Source organism: Neodiprion pinetum, chromosome 1 (genome assembly GCF_021155775.2).
Source record: "Neodiprion pinetum isolate iyNeoPine1 chromosome 1, iyNeoPine1.2, whole genome shotgun sequence".
Lineage (NCBI taxonomy): Eukaryota > Metazoa > Arthropoda > Insecta > Hymenoptera > Diprionidae > Neodiprion > Neodiprion pinetum.
In genome coordinates this window covers 22,486,245-22,503,633 of record NC_060232.1, presented here as the reverse complement: position 1 = coordinate 22,503,633, position 17,389 = coordinate 22,486,245, and the positions used below count along the sequence as shown (strand labels likewise).

At 36.4% G+C, this 17,389-nt stretch overlaps 1 long non-coding RNA gene across 1 annotated transcript; it reads left to right on the top strand.

The window, feature by feature from the left end:
• The first annotated feature begins 513 nt into the window (after positions 1-513).
• Positions 514-10,140, top strand: LOC124215495 (uncharacterized). Its single transcript, XR_006882366.2, has 3 exons — positions 514-609; positions 9,192-9,331; positions 10,040-10,140. It is a non-coding gene; the product is annotated as an uncharacterized lncRNA (long non-coding RNA).
• The last annotated feature ends 7,249 nt before the right edge of the window (positions 10,141-17,389 follow it).

The window sequence follows — 17,389 nt, the reverse complement described above, 5'->3', positions numbered from 1 at the left end:
ATAAAAAAATAAAAATCTTTCAAAATAGCTCTTTTGTGTATGGGAATACCGTTTCAAGGTACATACAACAAAGGTTCATACAATCCAAGGCGTAGTAAGGTGTAATAAATCCATCGAACTCGGAAAATAAATATGCCAGTATTGACTTTCCTTGTTTTCCTCACTATATGCAGGAACATTTGGCTGTATTAAGGAAATTCCCAAATTTAAAATCGTGTGCTAGAGCTGAAAATATAACCCAAAAATATTCTCCTTGGAATAACTTTATTTTTTTGTCAAGTCCAAAATTTCCCACACTAGTCCATGTCGAAGTTCGAAAAAACGTGTTTTTCGATACACCATAATATTTACAGGTTACATTTTGCAACGCGAGGGGAGAATTTTGAATATTTGATTCCACGTACCTCCATAAGAGAGTGACCGAGAGGGGAACGGCCTGTGAGATACCTTTGACCGGTTAACTCGGAAATCAGATCATAACATCCAGTGTTTAGAGGCGAGCCATTGTCAGGTGCGGGCGTATAATGTGAGAGTCTGAGTGTGTGAGTTCGAGTGATTACTAGCAACAAGAATAGCCTGTGATTTACTTGGATTGAACCACATCCAAAGGTGATGAAAGTGATATCGAGGTTCAAAATTTTTCGTTGGTAAAGGGTTTTTTTGTCGGTTCCCGCTCCTCCTTCCTTGAGTTTATCACAGACAACCACGCTTCGGTAGCCGTGCGGCAGTCCGCGAACACACAACACTCGAGCCGGAAGTCAGAGTCAAGGTCCACAAATAGACGAGTAGGCAATGGAAGGTTTTCACATGAGGAATTTTCCGTAGGAATAAAAATGGCGATTGCATTGTCAGACTGTAGTATAAGACCTACACTCTGTTCACAAATTGGAATAAAAATGGTGACCACGCGAAGACCTTCCCTTGTCTACTCGTCGATCTATGAACCTTGGTCCGAATTACCCGGTATATCCTAGTTTGGTTCGGGGCTAGGTAAGGAAAATTGCACACGACCTGGCGCTCGAATAAAAGTAACATTAATACTCGAATTTTGCCCCTAGACGCCTTTCAGTTTTTGCCACTGGATTGTGGACAGGGTGTTTTGCCACAATTTATATCTGAGACAAACTTTAAAGTATGTAATTACTAGTGTATATACCTATGTATTTGTTGCTACAATTAAATGACTAAAAGAACAGTTCGTTAGGCAGTAAAAAATTGAGAGTGAAATCATGAAACAGTTACTTTGTGATGCAGAAACTTGCTTTAATTCACAATAAACGATTATTACACAAAGTAAATAAACCAAATTTAGGTTGGCAGTTCATTCTACACGACTATAAATTTAAATTAAATTTAAATTAAATAAAAATTAGATTAAAAATTAAATTTAAATTGTAGATTAGGTGTTTATATCTGATTTTCGGAATTTTCTCACCTTCAACAGCCATTTACTGAAAATCGGTCCGGAAGTACGTAAGAAAACATGCTTTACATGCCGAGTTCAGACACTTTTTTTTTGTGGGCCTGTGTTGTCAAACCAAGTTTACCCGATTGCATGACCATAAACTTACGATTCGCAAGACTACTAACTCAGTATCTAGCCTTACCGAGAGCTCAGCTGTTCATGACACCAGTTTAATGTAGTATAATAATTTTGACTAATTTGTATATTTTTACTGACTTCTGAACCTATGACTATGAGACACGTGAACATCACATTTTTTCGTTATATTATAGGAATTGAATCAGTGTCACAAAAATGACACTTGCACTGCGACCAGTTATATTTTTTGTATTATATCAAAACAGTTCTTTCTGGAAAATTTATAAATTTGTGCTGAGATTCCTATTGCTGGCTTCGTTTGGTCGAAGTTTTATGTGCCTCGTATCCCGGAAGATCAATTACAATTGGCAAGATATACTTTGTTCGTTCGACTTTATCCACCTGACTATGTTCGATACAATGAGCTCAGTGCTATGTATTGTATATCGCTTTATATACTTGAAGTTTTGATCGATCGAGCTTATTTGCAGAGTTTGAAGCTACCCAAGTTTCCGTAACTATTCAAATATTTATCATAGAATCTGGATATCAATACCGAATTGAGTTTTTAGCTGAAGTTTATCATCGGAACTCTAGGTGAATCTCATTCATGAATCAGGCTCTATGAAATAAAAAGTTTGGTCGACAAACGTCACATAGTGCAAAACTTAATCGTTGAAAGCTACACAAGATTAAAAGTGAACATGTTAGAATTATCTTGAATCTTGTTAACTTTCACTTTCAAGTGACTAACATTTTATTTCATGGAAATAAACACACATGAAACTTTGCTGTTGAATTGGTAACACTATAATTTTGCCGAAAGACTTAACTTCAAATTCTGAATGTCTAAAAGTTTCGAATTGTCCTAAAGTTATATTATAGAACTACTTTTGATGCACCTTGAAGTTGTATGACGAAATCTGTGGACAGATTCTACGATGGTGATCGAAGGGGCCACACGCTTTGAAATTATCAACGATTTATAAGCGACTTGCTTTAACTTACTCGTTATCAGTGTTTTACCAGATGACATAGTTGTAAGGGAGACTGGGGCGCGATGACTCCCCAAAAAATTCTGGTATTTGCTTCACAGTATACAGAATGAACACTCTCTTTGTGCATGTAACGCAAACCGAATCTGCCGGTACGGTTTTTTCTATATAATGCTACAAATCACGTTTACACATGCATGTAAGTATAACGTATTGTAATTTTATGACAATAAATTTCGTCAAAAAATGTCACAGAACAATCAGCTAAGTGCTAAAAGATTTGAAACGCGAAACACAGCAATTTTAGCTCTAATTGAACGACGTTATAGTATGTATTCCTATGTCTACTATGCCAACTACTCACCAATTGCAATTTGTTGATCGTGGTCGTTAGGTTTTTTTTTCCGATTCAGAATTTTATCTGAAGCATGTATATTCGTTTGATAGTACAAAACATGACGTTTTCAATAATCAAACTTGTGAACTTGAAAATTAGTCCGGAAGGTCAAAAGTCATCAGGTCAAGAACCTGGACAACCAGAACTACGGAGCACTTGTCCTGGAAGTCGAGTTGCACCAAGAAGCGAACCCGAAGCGCAGAGAGAACCCGGTACTTGAAATCTGTGGAGCGCGATTCCCGTACGTCCTCTCTACTGCGCGGTTGTTTCCGGACTGAGGAATTCGGCTAGCTGATTTTGGTCGTTGACGATTACTATAGATTGATGACGTCAAGAGAGAAAAAATTTTGGGTGACGTCACTTTCTGAACATCAGAACACCCAAACTTTGGTTTCGAACTTTGATACTATGTATGATGTATGATGTATGGTGTATGATGTATGATGTATGATGTATGATGTATGATGTATGATGTATGATATGATGCATGATGATTTTCTGGTGATGCCCACCCTTCAAAAACAGTTTGAATTCCACTAGTCTTCAAGTGGTTCCTAAACGTTTGAAGATGTTCAGCATATAACTGATTCCCAATTGATTTCCAGTAATTTACAGTAATTTTCAACTAATTTCAAGTAAATGGTCTCTATGCTGGTGTTTGATCCTGCGTTCGGTCGTTCATATTTGCAAAAATCAGCTGTCCATGCGCATATCACATCAATTCAGCGTCTGCCGAAGCTGTGAGAGTCTAAAATTTAGAAAGAATGTTTTAATGTTCAGGACAGACAGAAAACCAGATTACGTAAAACATCACTACACATTTCATATATGTTTCTACTCTAAGTAATTACTGGAAGAATGTATCAAACCACGAATTGCGTTTAAGTAATAATCTGCCAACCTCATATCTGACATTGTGTGCCACAAAAATTTCTAACCCCTATGATGATAAATGAATGAACAGAAACCGAACAAGAACAAATCCGTGACCAGCTCCCCCAGAATACAATACAATTAACTTTTCGGGATAACAAGGCCGAAAAAGGAGTCACCGAGGCCAGCAAATACTTGTAAGATAACTCATTTAATGGATTGTTTGCGAAATGTGTTCTTCGATGAGAGCCCAGTTTTTTTGTACATTCCAACTCTTGTCCTTCGCTTTCTGCCTTTACTCCACATCTTACAACTCCGGCGGAATCATCGTTTTTATTGAAAAACTTTTCCACCATATCCACGTCAATTTTTGGCACATTATTTGGGGTTACCTTTTGGAGAGCAATGTCGTTCATAGTTTCGCAAAAACACTATTTATACGAATATACGAAGAAAAATTAACGAATAAACTTTACGTCTGTTTTATAAGGTACGACGAACATAGCACGATTTTTTTCATTCTTTTCTTTATCTATGTATAAAACACGAGCCGTTCTTAAGATTAAGATTCATTCGTTCATCCATTCCATCATTCATTTATTCCATGTGTGAATTCTTGAAAAGGGTGTATATTATTAAAATTGTAAATAATTGTCTTTTCATCCATACACTTGACTCTGGGATTTCACTTTATTTTGTTTCTTGCTTTTAAATAGTCTCTCTCCAATTTAGATATAGTTTTTGGAGTTTTTACTTTTTGGGTTTGAAATGTCTATCTTGATGCAACTTTGCTCTTACAACACATTAGTCGATCTTCGGTATCTGATGTTCTATTACCGAGACTTGAACCTCCGTACCTTGTACTTCGAAGAAAGTCGTCGACCAAGAGATCCGCTTTTAATGAGGATAGTCAAAATTGGCGAAGAAACATACCACGTGTCGCACTCCATGGACCAAACTCTCATCAGCTCTCGTTGTCTCCATTTAGCAGGTATATTTGAATCATTACAATGGGTAAACAGCATACCGCCATCGTTGTTTAATGTTGTTTATACTCATAGCATTTTACGGTTCGACGGGTCAATTATACAAGGTGGGCAACCGTATTTATCACTCAATATATATACATTAGAGTGTCCCAAAAAAACCGACTATTTTTTTTTTTTCAAAGAACATTGAAAAATCGTCAGAGTATCTCTAGAAAATGACCCTGTGAAAATATAAGCTCTTAATATTAATATTTAGAGGTGGCGATTTGTAATTTTCTATTTCCCATTTAAATAACATGGGAAAATTTTTTTTTTGTACTTTGGAATTTTGTGATGGGATAACGAGCTACTTCATAAGTATGACAAAATCAGGTCTTATAGGAAATTTGATGCTCTACAAAAAAGGTCTGATTGACATTTTGCGTAAATCCAGCCGTTTCAAAAATATCGAGCCTCAAACTTCGGACTGTTTAAAATTATGCTTTTTTTTTTCGTAAATACAACGAAAATTAATTTATGTGTATTATAAACCCAGAATTATCAACTGAAGAATAAATATATGCTTATATTTGACGGAATGCTGATCCGAAATTATTAATAATTTGACAAATGATAATTTTTATTGATTTTTAGCGAAAAATATTTACTTACCCAAAAAAATTCGTAGAAGTTTATTATAAATTTATTTGTATTATGTATTAATAATCCATTTAAATTAATAATAATAGATTTATTGTCTTGGTACTAGATTAATCAGTAATAACAGTAAAATACAAGATATATTTAAACATTTCTAGTCAATTTCTTAGCAGTAAAATCTAGAATAAATTTTTTTTCCTAAAGTTTGGATAATCCTGTCGATGTTTTTTCACGTTGTGTAACAAACCTTGGAACTGCTCTTCACTTTTGGTTAATCGTTGATTGTATTGAGAAATTAACGCGATGTTTCTTTCAGCAACGTCATTAACAACTTTCAATGAATTGAAAAAGTGAAGATTATTTTTAAAGCTGTCATGAGCAGGCCATGAAGTTATTTCTAAATCAAGAAAATCAGTACACAAACCGAACCGTTCAAATAAAACCAAAGAGTCTTTAGATACAAAGTCGCTCAAATCTTTTTTTAATAAGGTTTTATGAATTCACGAATTTTTTTAGGTAAGTAAATATTTTTCGCTAAAAATCAATAAAAATTATCATTTGTCAAATTATTAATAATTTCGGATCTGCATTCCGTCAAATATATGCATATATTTATTCTTCAGTTGATAATTCTGGGTTTATAATACACATAAATTAATTTTCGTTGTATTTACGAAAAAAAAAAGCATAATTTTAAACAGTCCGAAGTTTGAGGCTCGATATTTTTGAAACGGCTGGATTTACGCAAAATGTCAATCAGACCTTTTTTGTAGAGCATCAAATTTCCTATAAGACCTGATTTTGTCATACTTATGAAGTAGCTCGCTATCCCATCACAAAATTCCAAAGTACAAAAAAAAAATTTTCCCATGTTATTTAAATGGGAAATAGAAAATTACAAATCGCCACCTCTAAATATTAATATTAAGAGCTTATATTTTCACAGGGTCATTTTCTAGAGATACTCTGACGATTTTTCAATGTTCTTTGAAAAAAAAAAAATAGTCGGTTTTTTTGGGACACTCTAATATACATACATGAAAAAGTGTATGTCATATATCTAGTCGTAAAGTCGTTGAAAATTCTTGATTGAACTGATAATTTTGACGATTAGGAAACATTAGAATTGGAATAATCCGACTCTCCATACATCAATCGTATTGATATAGCACTTAAGAGTCAATGATATTCATTTCTTTTGTTTTTCCGACACTACCTACTGAACACTAAAGTAACGAAAAAATTATTATACAACATTCCGTTGACAGCTGACACACGCACTTATTTGCACACTCTCGGTTGTTCAACAATTCACGGCACTTAGATACCACTGGAATCTATTCCACCCACAACGAAACAACAGAGTAAATAGGTTCTTTGCAACTCCGTTGTTGGTTAAGCTGTATACACTAATATTTTACAACGCGAAAATTTAATGATATAATACCGTGGTACTGTTCGTCAGAATGACACGGGTCGAGCCACTGCAAGCAGCTCCGAGAGTCAAGCGACTCGTCTTTGACTTGTGACCGATATGATAAATCGACGCTGAAATGTTCATGTCAGTATTCTAATAAAATATTTGAAACTGTTTATACATATTTAATATAATTACACTACTAAGTTGGCATACCGAGAGTTTGCTGTACAATGTCACCAGTCACACTGTCGAAAGCTACAATGCCATCGTCGGCAAGTTTATCGAAGGAAAGTATATTCATTTTGGAAGAAGAAATTTTTACATTGCACGATACGCTGGGGCTGTCTTATAATTCAACACACATGAGTCGTAATCAAAGTTGAGTACTGCGATGGTAAATAATCCAACTTCCCTGATTCACGAATTGCATCTACAACGTAAAGCAGAAAATCCTAAAAGGCTGGAAAAGGACGAGATGAGGCACATAGAACCTAAACACAAGCACATGTCAGCAAGATCCTCTGAAATAAAGTCTCCTTCAGAACGAAACTATGGTCGAAATTGTCAGCGATCCGATCTTTTCGATGCTGCGTTCAAAGCGCAAGTTTGTTTGGGTTTTGAAAAATTGGCAGAACAGCAGGCAGAACGAAACCTCGTTGAAGTTTGAACAAGAGTCCAAGGTGATAGCGGAGAATGGAAATCTCTGATGAAAAAACTACTCACAGCATCATATTTTGGAAAGGTTTGCCGCATGAAACCAACCACACTCTCAGCCAACACAGTCACAACGATTGTGTATCCGCAAAAAATACCTCTTCCTGCTTTGCAGTATGGCAAGTAGAGCGAGCTGAAAGATTTTCAACAATTTGAAGAAACCGAAGGAGTTACAGTCACTCCTTGCAGTCTCTTCATTAATTCAGAACACGTATATTTGGGTGCGTCACCTGATGGATTGCTGGACGATTATGATGTTCTTGAGATCAAATGCCCTTTCAATGTCAGGGATGTTACTCTGGAGCACGCCATCGAACGAAAACTTGGAGATGTTCGCAAAATCCTCGACTAGAAAATCTCTGGCAGAATGAATGAGACTCATCCTTACTTTTACCAGGTCCAAAGTCAATTGCACATTGCGAAAAGACACTATTGTGCTTTCATCTTATTGACTCCGAAGACTATGGTGACTATTAAAGTTTACAGAAGCGATCAATTTTATCATAGCAAGGTGTCACCTTAGGAAACGTGTACGTTGTACGTTGGCCAACTATGATTTCGGCAATAGTTCTCGTACGACTCCACAATATGAAAAAAAAACAGTTTCATCAAAGCTTCTTTACAACGACGCAATCTTGGATTGCTACTTTACCTGGAAAGTTGATCCACAAATATTATTACAAATATGCATCGCAAAATCTAACTGGCCGATTTGAAGCTATGCAAATCAGGTAAAAACCTGCAATGTAACTGTTCTGTCGAGAATAGTTCATTTTGGACTCTCAGGTGGAATTACGCCATGAGAAATGAGAACTGTCGCATATTCGTTATCTACTTTCATACAATCATTTACCATGCGAAATAATGTAATACGTATATATGTTGATTTTATATTTTTTAAGCTCCATCGTGCAATAATTAATTATGTCACCAATAACAATAAGTGATTATTTTTTAATTTTATCAAGGAAAAGATAGCAATCGATGCACATTATTGTAATTGATATTGTAAAAGCGTCTGATACGAGTAAATTCGTAGCGATTGATTTATACTATCTGCAACAAGATAAGATATTGTGCGAAAGCTATGCTTGATTACTTATGTTAATGTACGAGGTCAGACGTTGATTCACTTATAAGCTGAAAATTACAAACTGTGTTCACCTACTACAATGTAAGATGTCATACATATTTATTTCCATCGTAAATCAGAAGATTGGAATCACAGCCTTTGAGGGAAAAATACCAGCAACACGAGTGTGCGCCAAATTTGCTGCTGTGTGAGTTGATTATAAACAGCAGGTAGGAAACGGATGTGAGAAATTTTATTAATATCAATATTGAATGAGAAATTGCTATGGAAAATATGGCAACACCAGCATTTTCAATAATACACTAGCTCTGAATTTCGAGTACAATCGGTTTTCTTAATTATCCCATAATTATCATATGAATTGAAGTAACGCATGAAACTAATCGTAAAAAAGCTTAGATTACAGTTTATTCGCATATATTATATGTAATGAGTAAAAAGTGTTATGTGCTATGTAACATTGTACTGTAGCTTGTAATAGCCGTGCTTCCACGAAAGTGTAACGAAGCTTTGTTTCTAATTTTCTAGATGAGGTACCTTGCCCTTCAAGGGGTCTGCTGTGCCAGGTATAGACAGAACATGATGAAGATCTGCAAATTATTCGCTTGATGGCTTCAACACAGTTTGGACGTTCAAAGGACACAAAATGAATCCGGCAAGGGCTCCAAGTAAGCGCTGTTGCACATGATTCTCTGAATCTCATTTTCTCAAATTACATCTCATACGGGATTGGAAAGCAATTTTCGAAATAACTGTATCGACTTTAGTTTCTTGTGCAATCTACGCAATAAAATCAGCAAAAGATACAAACACATGAAATCAGACACCAAGAAAAATTGAGTCTTTTACATAATTCTTGGAACTTGGATTTTTCTTTTATTTCTCCACCCTTTCTTGAATGCTTTATTTTCTTGTTACAATATAAAAGGGACACTAATCGGCGCAGGTCTAAAAAATTTAGCCTGATCGTTTAAAGAAAACACATAATAAATAAGAAATAACACACATATGTGTGAATAAAAAGATAAAACGATGAGTGAGGAGAAAATTGTCCGTAAAATAAAATTGACACGAGAGAGGTTTTTTTTTTTGAGTCAGATACATAGATACACATAGAAGACAGTGCCGATGTTTAAAAATGAATAAAAAAGATTATGAGTGAAGTCTGTGGATTCTCTGTACTATATTCATTTAAAATTTCTACCCGGCCAGGATTTACTTTTCAACTCACTGTTATGACACGTCTTATATTATCGAACTACGTAGATCTACTGAACTTTTTCGACCCAAACTCGTCTCACTCTGTCCCTCTTTGTCTCTTCTCCTATTTCCAATACGAATCGTCACATAATCATGTCTCATATCTTGTTTTACAGGATCTCCGACGTCAGAAGTCGATCGATGCATTTGGGTACAGGCTTGATTTTGAAAGAGCCATCAGCTTGACAGTACACGAAGCAAAGCATGTAGCATTGTTTAATATAATTAATAGAGTGATCCTTAAAAAGATTATTTTTGGATTTTAACCGGCATTCAAAAAAATCTTAGCATTCTAGTTCAATTATAAAGGGTACCTGTGACCATAAATTCAGTTTGACTTTCGAATTTGGGCAGAAGCCACTAATAATCACTGACGATTGAAAATCGCTGTGAGAAATGAAATGTTACATGTGCCTTTTAAACAGTATTGCCATTGTAGCGGGGAAATGAAGAACAATCGTAGCTTTGTACGTCGATGTTCCTGAAACAATGTAAGCTTTGGCAGAAAAATTCTTCGAATATTGAAAATAAAAAAAGTGACAAATCATTTGTAATTCTATTAAAAATCAGTAAGTAATTATTCCCAATGCGCACTCATTAGTCATTACTTAAAGTTGTCGATCGACTATCGTCGCTGAGTCTTTTTATTTATCTCTAACTTTCAAACAGTTTTACGAATTTTTTTTGGAACCGATCTGAGGGGTGCAGAGCTGGTTGAAGATGAGCTTTTTGAGGACCACCCTAATATTTGATGACCAGATGATATTTTTTTTTTTTTTGAAACATTTTTAAACAGATTTTTTGCAAATTTGTCGTAACTTTTGTATGGCAGCGATCGTTAGATTTATTTCTAATCATGATTTATAAAAATGAGTGTGATCTCTGCAAGAAATGTAATGGCATAAATATAATTGGTAAGTTATTATGCTGTTTACTTCAATAAAAACATAAATGCGTACTTGTGTTCTATTTTAACATGTTAATGCATCTATCAGCTAATCCTATTCTCTTTACAGACCATTGTCAGACTACGTTATCATGTCGAATAATAACATATCTCTGTGTAAGCAAATATCGCTACGAATGATCAACAAGTTTGTTATTGTCGTGTTCTTTTATGCTAATCGTCCTGTTAGATATTGAGTATAGTTTTCTGACCGACCGCCGATCTTGATTTTTTCTCATTGCACTTAAAGTTATGATTTCTCATTTCTAATTGGCTGATTACAAATTTGCTCAACACTGTCGAGAATCATTTCGATGTGGAATTTGAAATGAGGTTGCATGGAAGTGTTTCAAATCTCAGAATTTCTCCGTGTAGGACTGTGATTTTCAATTTTTTGACAGCATTAAAATTACAGTTGTCAAATTATAAATAATTCATTGTCATTTTCATGTCAATCCAGCAATATTTACAGTGAAATGAAGATATTGCATCCATCATGCCAATTTAGAAATTTTTTACTCGTTTTCCGCGTCTAAAAACGAAGATGACCCGTAAAAAAAAGTTCCTCGATGAGTTAAAAAATTTCATATAAGTTGTTTTTTGTGGCAAAAAGTCATCGCATCATACATAAAAATAACAAAACCTATTGCAGTAGAAATTTTATCTGAAAACAGTATTTACAATACAAATACAAATATGAAACAAATTGCAGTAGCAAGTTTACTGAAAGGCAATATTTATTAACTTGCCTGCTCGAAGTTAAACAAATTAAAAAAATAAATAAATAAATAAAAAACAAGAAAACGATTCAAAATAAATTCAATAGGCGTTCAGCTTCGCGCTAGTACTCATAATAAGAATGATTACCATAATAATCATGAGGTGTAGCAAATCAACCCATCTCTCATATTCTTGGATAGGATGACTAGTGGCGTTTGAGCAATCGTGACCATTGAAAATGGTCTCTCAGTCTAGTTTTCCGGTCTCACCAGGGTACAATTATTCAATCATACAAAATAAAGTACCGGTCAGGTCATGCAACCACCATCGTTTGCCGGGTATAATTTGAGAACGCACGCACCGTCACCGATTAGAGAACCACGACTAGGAGGTGGCTCCCACTTATGTTATGTACCAACGTGTAGGTAGCTGTGTATATTTTGCACATAGCATGTACACGATATCGCTAGTGTTGCTAATAGCAAAGCACACGATGAGATCTCGCACTCGAAGGTAGGTACCTATAATTTATTCGATACGTGCTCGCGAGTAGCTAGCTGGGGGATATCCGTCGTATATAACCTTTGGCTGATGGTGAAGACCCACGGGTCCTGCCGGTTCTGCAGGAGAGCTTCCGGATGAACCATCAATGTTAGAACGCTGCTAATTCCCATCCCCGTCTCCGCTGTATCAGAACTTTTTTTCCCATTAAACCCCTTGTAACCACCCTTCCGCGTTTCTTCGTTCAATATCTTCTTATTCGATTTTTTGCTCGTTATTGGAAACGAACTCCTCCGCGTGGTACAGTCGTTGATAATCTGTGTCTGCTGAACAGCGTGATCGAGGAGCGTCGTACCTCACATTTGTCGATAAGGATGGACGCGTCAAGTTGGGTAAGAAAAAGCTCCGAACGAACCCATGTCAGATCCTGTGACAGTTCAATTGGCCGGGGCTAGCCGCATGGAAATTTTAATATGCCCGTGGCACTGATTCTTATCCGGCTCGACCGTGTATTATACCGCCAGACCCGTTTAACCACACTCTGTTCAATTTTAGTCTGCGAGGTGAAAACCGCACGACGCACAAAGCATCGTGCGATTTGCTTGTATTTTGTTAATAATTATTCGACTGCAATGGTTAGAGTCAAAGGATTTCAAACAGTTTCAGATTTCAGAAATCTTACAGACTCTCATCCTGATCGCAAGCTCTGATTGACAGAATTTTAATGCCTGGAGAATCGTTGCGGAAAATTTGAAAGGTATCATTCCGTATTGGATGATGGATATTATGGTACAGGGTATTTGGCTGGACATACAAATTCTTACTCGCTGACTCACTATCATGAGTTCATCAATCCGTCATCAGAAATTTGATCCACTTGCTGGTCTCATAACCACATTCGATGCGATAACAAACCATTTTTTGTTCAACGCCGATGTCGTAACTTATCTGGTCGAGAGAGTTTCTAATTGTTTAAGCTGTACAAAGTTCCTGCAATCACCGACTTTTCGAGACCAATTCTGATTCTGCATAAGGTTGACTGTCTTTATTGCTCGTTTGTCGAGAACTTGTGTTAGAAAATATCAACTATTAATTTCTAGCAATGCAAGGTAGTAGGATGTCGAAGGAATTTCGAGGTGACCAAATCTTTGTTTCGCAACTTTTGAAGTCGACTGCTTGGAGAAGTAAACTAAAGATCATTCGATAGTGAAGTGATACTCTCGAGTATAAGCACAAAATTTTTAAAAAGTGATCGCTCTTTAATTTCAGGCAAACTTTTTCCACGTATTGAGGTGAGAGGCGCTCGAAAATCTCATCATACTGTATTACATTGAATTTCTTACCCAATTCACGATGAAGCTTCATGGTAACTTTGCATGGTCTTTTTTCACTAACGCGATGCAGGCCGTCTTTGGAAAAGCTTACCTCCCAGTTCACTTCATTATTCTACTCCCACCCACATCTGAAGGCCTGTAGATTACATCCTTGGCAGAGGTTGCTAATACTCGGTAGTTCCAATACTTGAGCGGACCCTAGATCCCGTAGGCATGCAGTTAGGGTGCTCATACCATTCGTCCGCATGGCTGACGGAATGTGCGGTCGTCGGGAAGCAGGAACCAGAGTCCTGTGCTTAGTACGAATGGAGTTCATCTCCTACGAAATGATACTTTGAAACATATGTGGGGAACTTTAAAAGATGCATGATATCGACCTCGTTAATATACTGGAACTATTGGAATTGTAGGTCAGTGAAGAACGTGAAAAACTTTTCATAGTTAACGTTTCGGCCCAAGAGGTGGCCTTCCTCGCGGTAATATTATCACTTCAACAGTCGAGAACAAAGAAATAAACATGAAAACAATTTTTCAAAAAAACACACATGTTGTGATATTTAGTGTTGACGATGATAAATAGTTTTTTCTTGACCTCAGAGTGTTGAATTGAAATGGTCCTCCTCAGAACGAATATTTATTTATTGACCACATCTATGACAAGAGAGAACACCAAGTAACAGAAGGAAAATAAGATAAAAAAGGACAGTAAAACTTAGATTTAAAATTATTTTACAAGAAGAAATATCAGTATCGAGGCAATAGGTGCGACGGTTGTTGTGTTGATGTTGTCAGGATCAAACGTATCATTCAAAAAAACTTTACGTTATTGTCGATTTGAAAGATATGAATTAAATTTAAAACCGTTGGGACTCGATTTATTTTTCTCAGTTTTTTGAGTTGCTATAAAAAATGGAAAATCAGTTTTTACTCGCGTTGATGTGGTATTTAAAACATTTCTTAAGATTTCAAAAACGCCACGACATATTACCGGATTCCATTAATTTCAAATGATATACGGGGACTTTCAAAATTTTATCACATTTCACAAAAACTTTGTAAAATGTGATAAGTTTGACATGTAGCATCAATAAATTTTATATGATTTCACCGGGCCTAATGAAATTCAGTGATCAGAACTTCATGAAAGTTCGTTGGATCTTACAGGCTTCCCCTAACTGTAAGTTCACTGAAATTCAGAGCATTGCATGGGCCTTCAAAACCCTTTGTACGACAGATCGGAAAAGCTATAACGTCATCGGTTATCTTGTATCGCTATGAGTTGAATAAAAAAGAAAACCTCTGCAATTAACAGATCTGAATTGCTTTTCATTACAAAATCAGAACTGTTGGTGAGCTTATTATAATCTATGCTCTGAAGTACAATGGTATAAAAATGTAGTGGTCAATTTCGACATGATATTAATCATAATTAATGAAATGGAGTACGTAGTTGATTATATAGAAATAGCCCGTTGTTTTTGAAGACAATTTCGAGTGAACCTGAATAAAGTTGTCGGTCTTATCTATCGCGAGTCAGCAGACTCGTGGTCTTATCGACCTCGTTTACAGCGCTCACGTGAGGAGCCTGATATGATCCAAAATATTCAAGCTGCTCAATCACGTGGACTCTACTTGATGAAACGGCAGCCCCCCGAGCACGTGGTTACGAATAAAAATGATAAATAAAACAGTGTTGACAAAAAGGGCAACCTCGACGAACCGAGTAATTGAACAGCTAATCGTGCTTTCAACTCAAAAAAAAGTCACTTTATCGACAATTAGTGCAACTCGATGGTCCGCTCGTATGATGGAATATATCTTATTATGCATCTGACAGTCGCAGCTGCTCTGCGTATCAAATCGAGTAGCCTATTCCGTGTCTCGTATTTTATGCAGATCATTCTATGTCGTGGTAAAACGACTGATTAACTTTTGGAATATTCATGGCGAAAGCCTCAAGATCGAAAAAGTCATAAAGTCGCGCACATCTGCCAGACACTCACGAACTGAGGGTTAAGAAGAACTTTTTCCTCCCTTCTTGTCATTGTAAAAATCACAATTTACAATTCACCACGTAATGCATAGGTTTGTTTCACCAGTAATGACAGATGTAAGTATGGGAATTATCTGGTGGGTTGATGATACGATATTACAACTGTTAAAATTGCCTTGCAATTTGCTGCATCGCATTACTAGCAGCGTTAATTTTTCGTTAGGTTTAAATTTAAACACATGGCTTCATGGGATTATCAATGAAAATGTATTTGTTGTGTCTACAATCGTCGAAACTCTAGATGCAACAATTTTTTCTTACTTCTACGATGAAGTTAAAAGAATACTGAATTTTTCACCGCGTGGATTTCTTTTGATCGAAATAAATATACAGCAGTCATTAGGTGGAAATAAGAAGCCCGCAGTACATAATCACAGAGTAGTCGTTTCATTTTGGAGTCGCGATGGGGATAGGGGATGAAAAAAAATATTTACTCTCTGTTCCGGGATCTTTCTCCGTATAAATTTTACTTTCGATTACTATTAGACGGTAACGAATATTTTTCAGGCATAAGAAAAAAAAAAAAAAAAAGGTTCCCCGTTAAAACGGTAATACGCCTGGTCTTTTCGTAGAGGGAAGAGGGTAGATATACGTACGTGTCCCGCCCGCAAGACACAGGCGGGAGTGCGATTGATCAAAACCCTGCGGTAGCGAGATTGAGGGGAAAATGTTTCCGTAGTGAAAATCCCCCATTAGTCGCATGCTCTCTTTGGGATTTTGTGGGGAAACTTGCGTGCAAACGTTGCCGGTTGGCTTAGACCTCGAGGCCCAGAGGTGGCGTGGGTGACGAGCGGCAGCGAAACGGAGGCAACGACCCCGAGGTAAATAAAGCTGCGGCGTATCGCCGCGGTGACGCGTCGTTGACCCATCGGTCGGTCAAGTGCTAGATTTCCCTCCCTCCATGGAGTTGTGAAAGCCGTCTGCTAGAGCAGTGTTTTTCAATTTTCTTGAATTCGCGACCCGCTTACGAGTAAAAAAAATCTGGCGACTTCCCAGGTCCACGATAAAACTATGTCGATGATTTCAAATGATATTTGAAATCAAAGGATCCTTCGCTAAACTTCGTTTGTGCTTTTTTCTTTTACCTGGCTTGCGACCGCGACCCCCAAAGTGAAACTTGGTAACCTCCCTGGGGGTCGCGATCCACAGTTGGAAAAACACTGTTCTACAGCATGGAGACTAGAATAAAAGAGTCCGATTTCTGTTGGGGAGCATAAAAGAAATTCGTCCTCAAAATTTTGTTGTTGAGTGGTTTTAGGCTTCATCCAAAATAGCGCTGTCATTGTAAAGTTTCGGAATGAAGTTGGTAAGAATTGACTGCATGTATAGTAGGGTGGACCTTGTGTGGTAATCGAAAAAAAATTCATGACGGAGCGTGTCAAATTGGTTTCAAATGGTGAAAAATAAATTCCTTAATTTTTCCAGTTTTTTATTCGTTCCCCTAGTCTCCCTGTTTAAGGGGAAAGTTTCAAACCATAGAAAAATATGCTTCTTAGCTATATTTTATACTGAATTTTATTTCATGGTTATTCGTAGGAAAAATAATCCAGATTCTGGAATATTCAGTGAGATTAATCTTCTTCTTAGTGAAAAATAAAAAATCACAAATGGGGTATTTCATGAGAAACGTGTGATACATTAATTCGTTTTTTTCTTAAGGTGACGAATGATCAGATTGAGTAAAAAAAAACCTCAATATTCGCATGTCATCGACTGTGATATGACGTAGTGTTAACATGTGGGTTATTCCACTACAGTGCCGATTAAAAAATGTTAGTGTTTTGTTTCAAAATTTTTTTTTCAGTAATGTCTGATCGACACAACGATTTATTTATTTTTTCACTGAAAAAAAAATGAATCTCACCGAATATTCGAAATTACGGATTTTTTTGCCTACGAATGACTTCGAAAT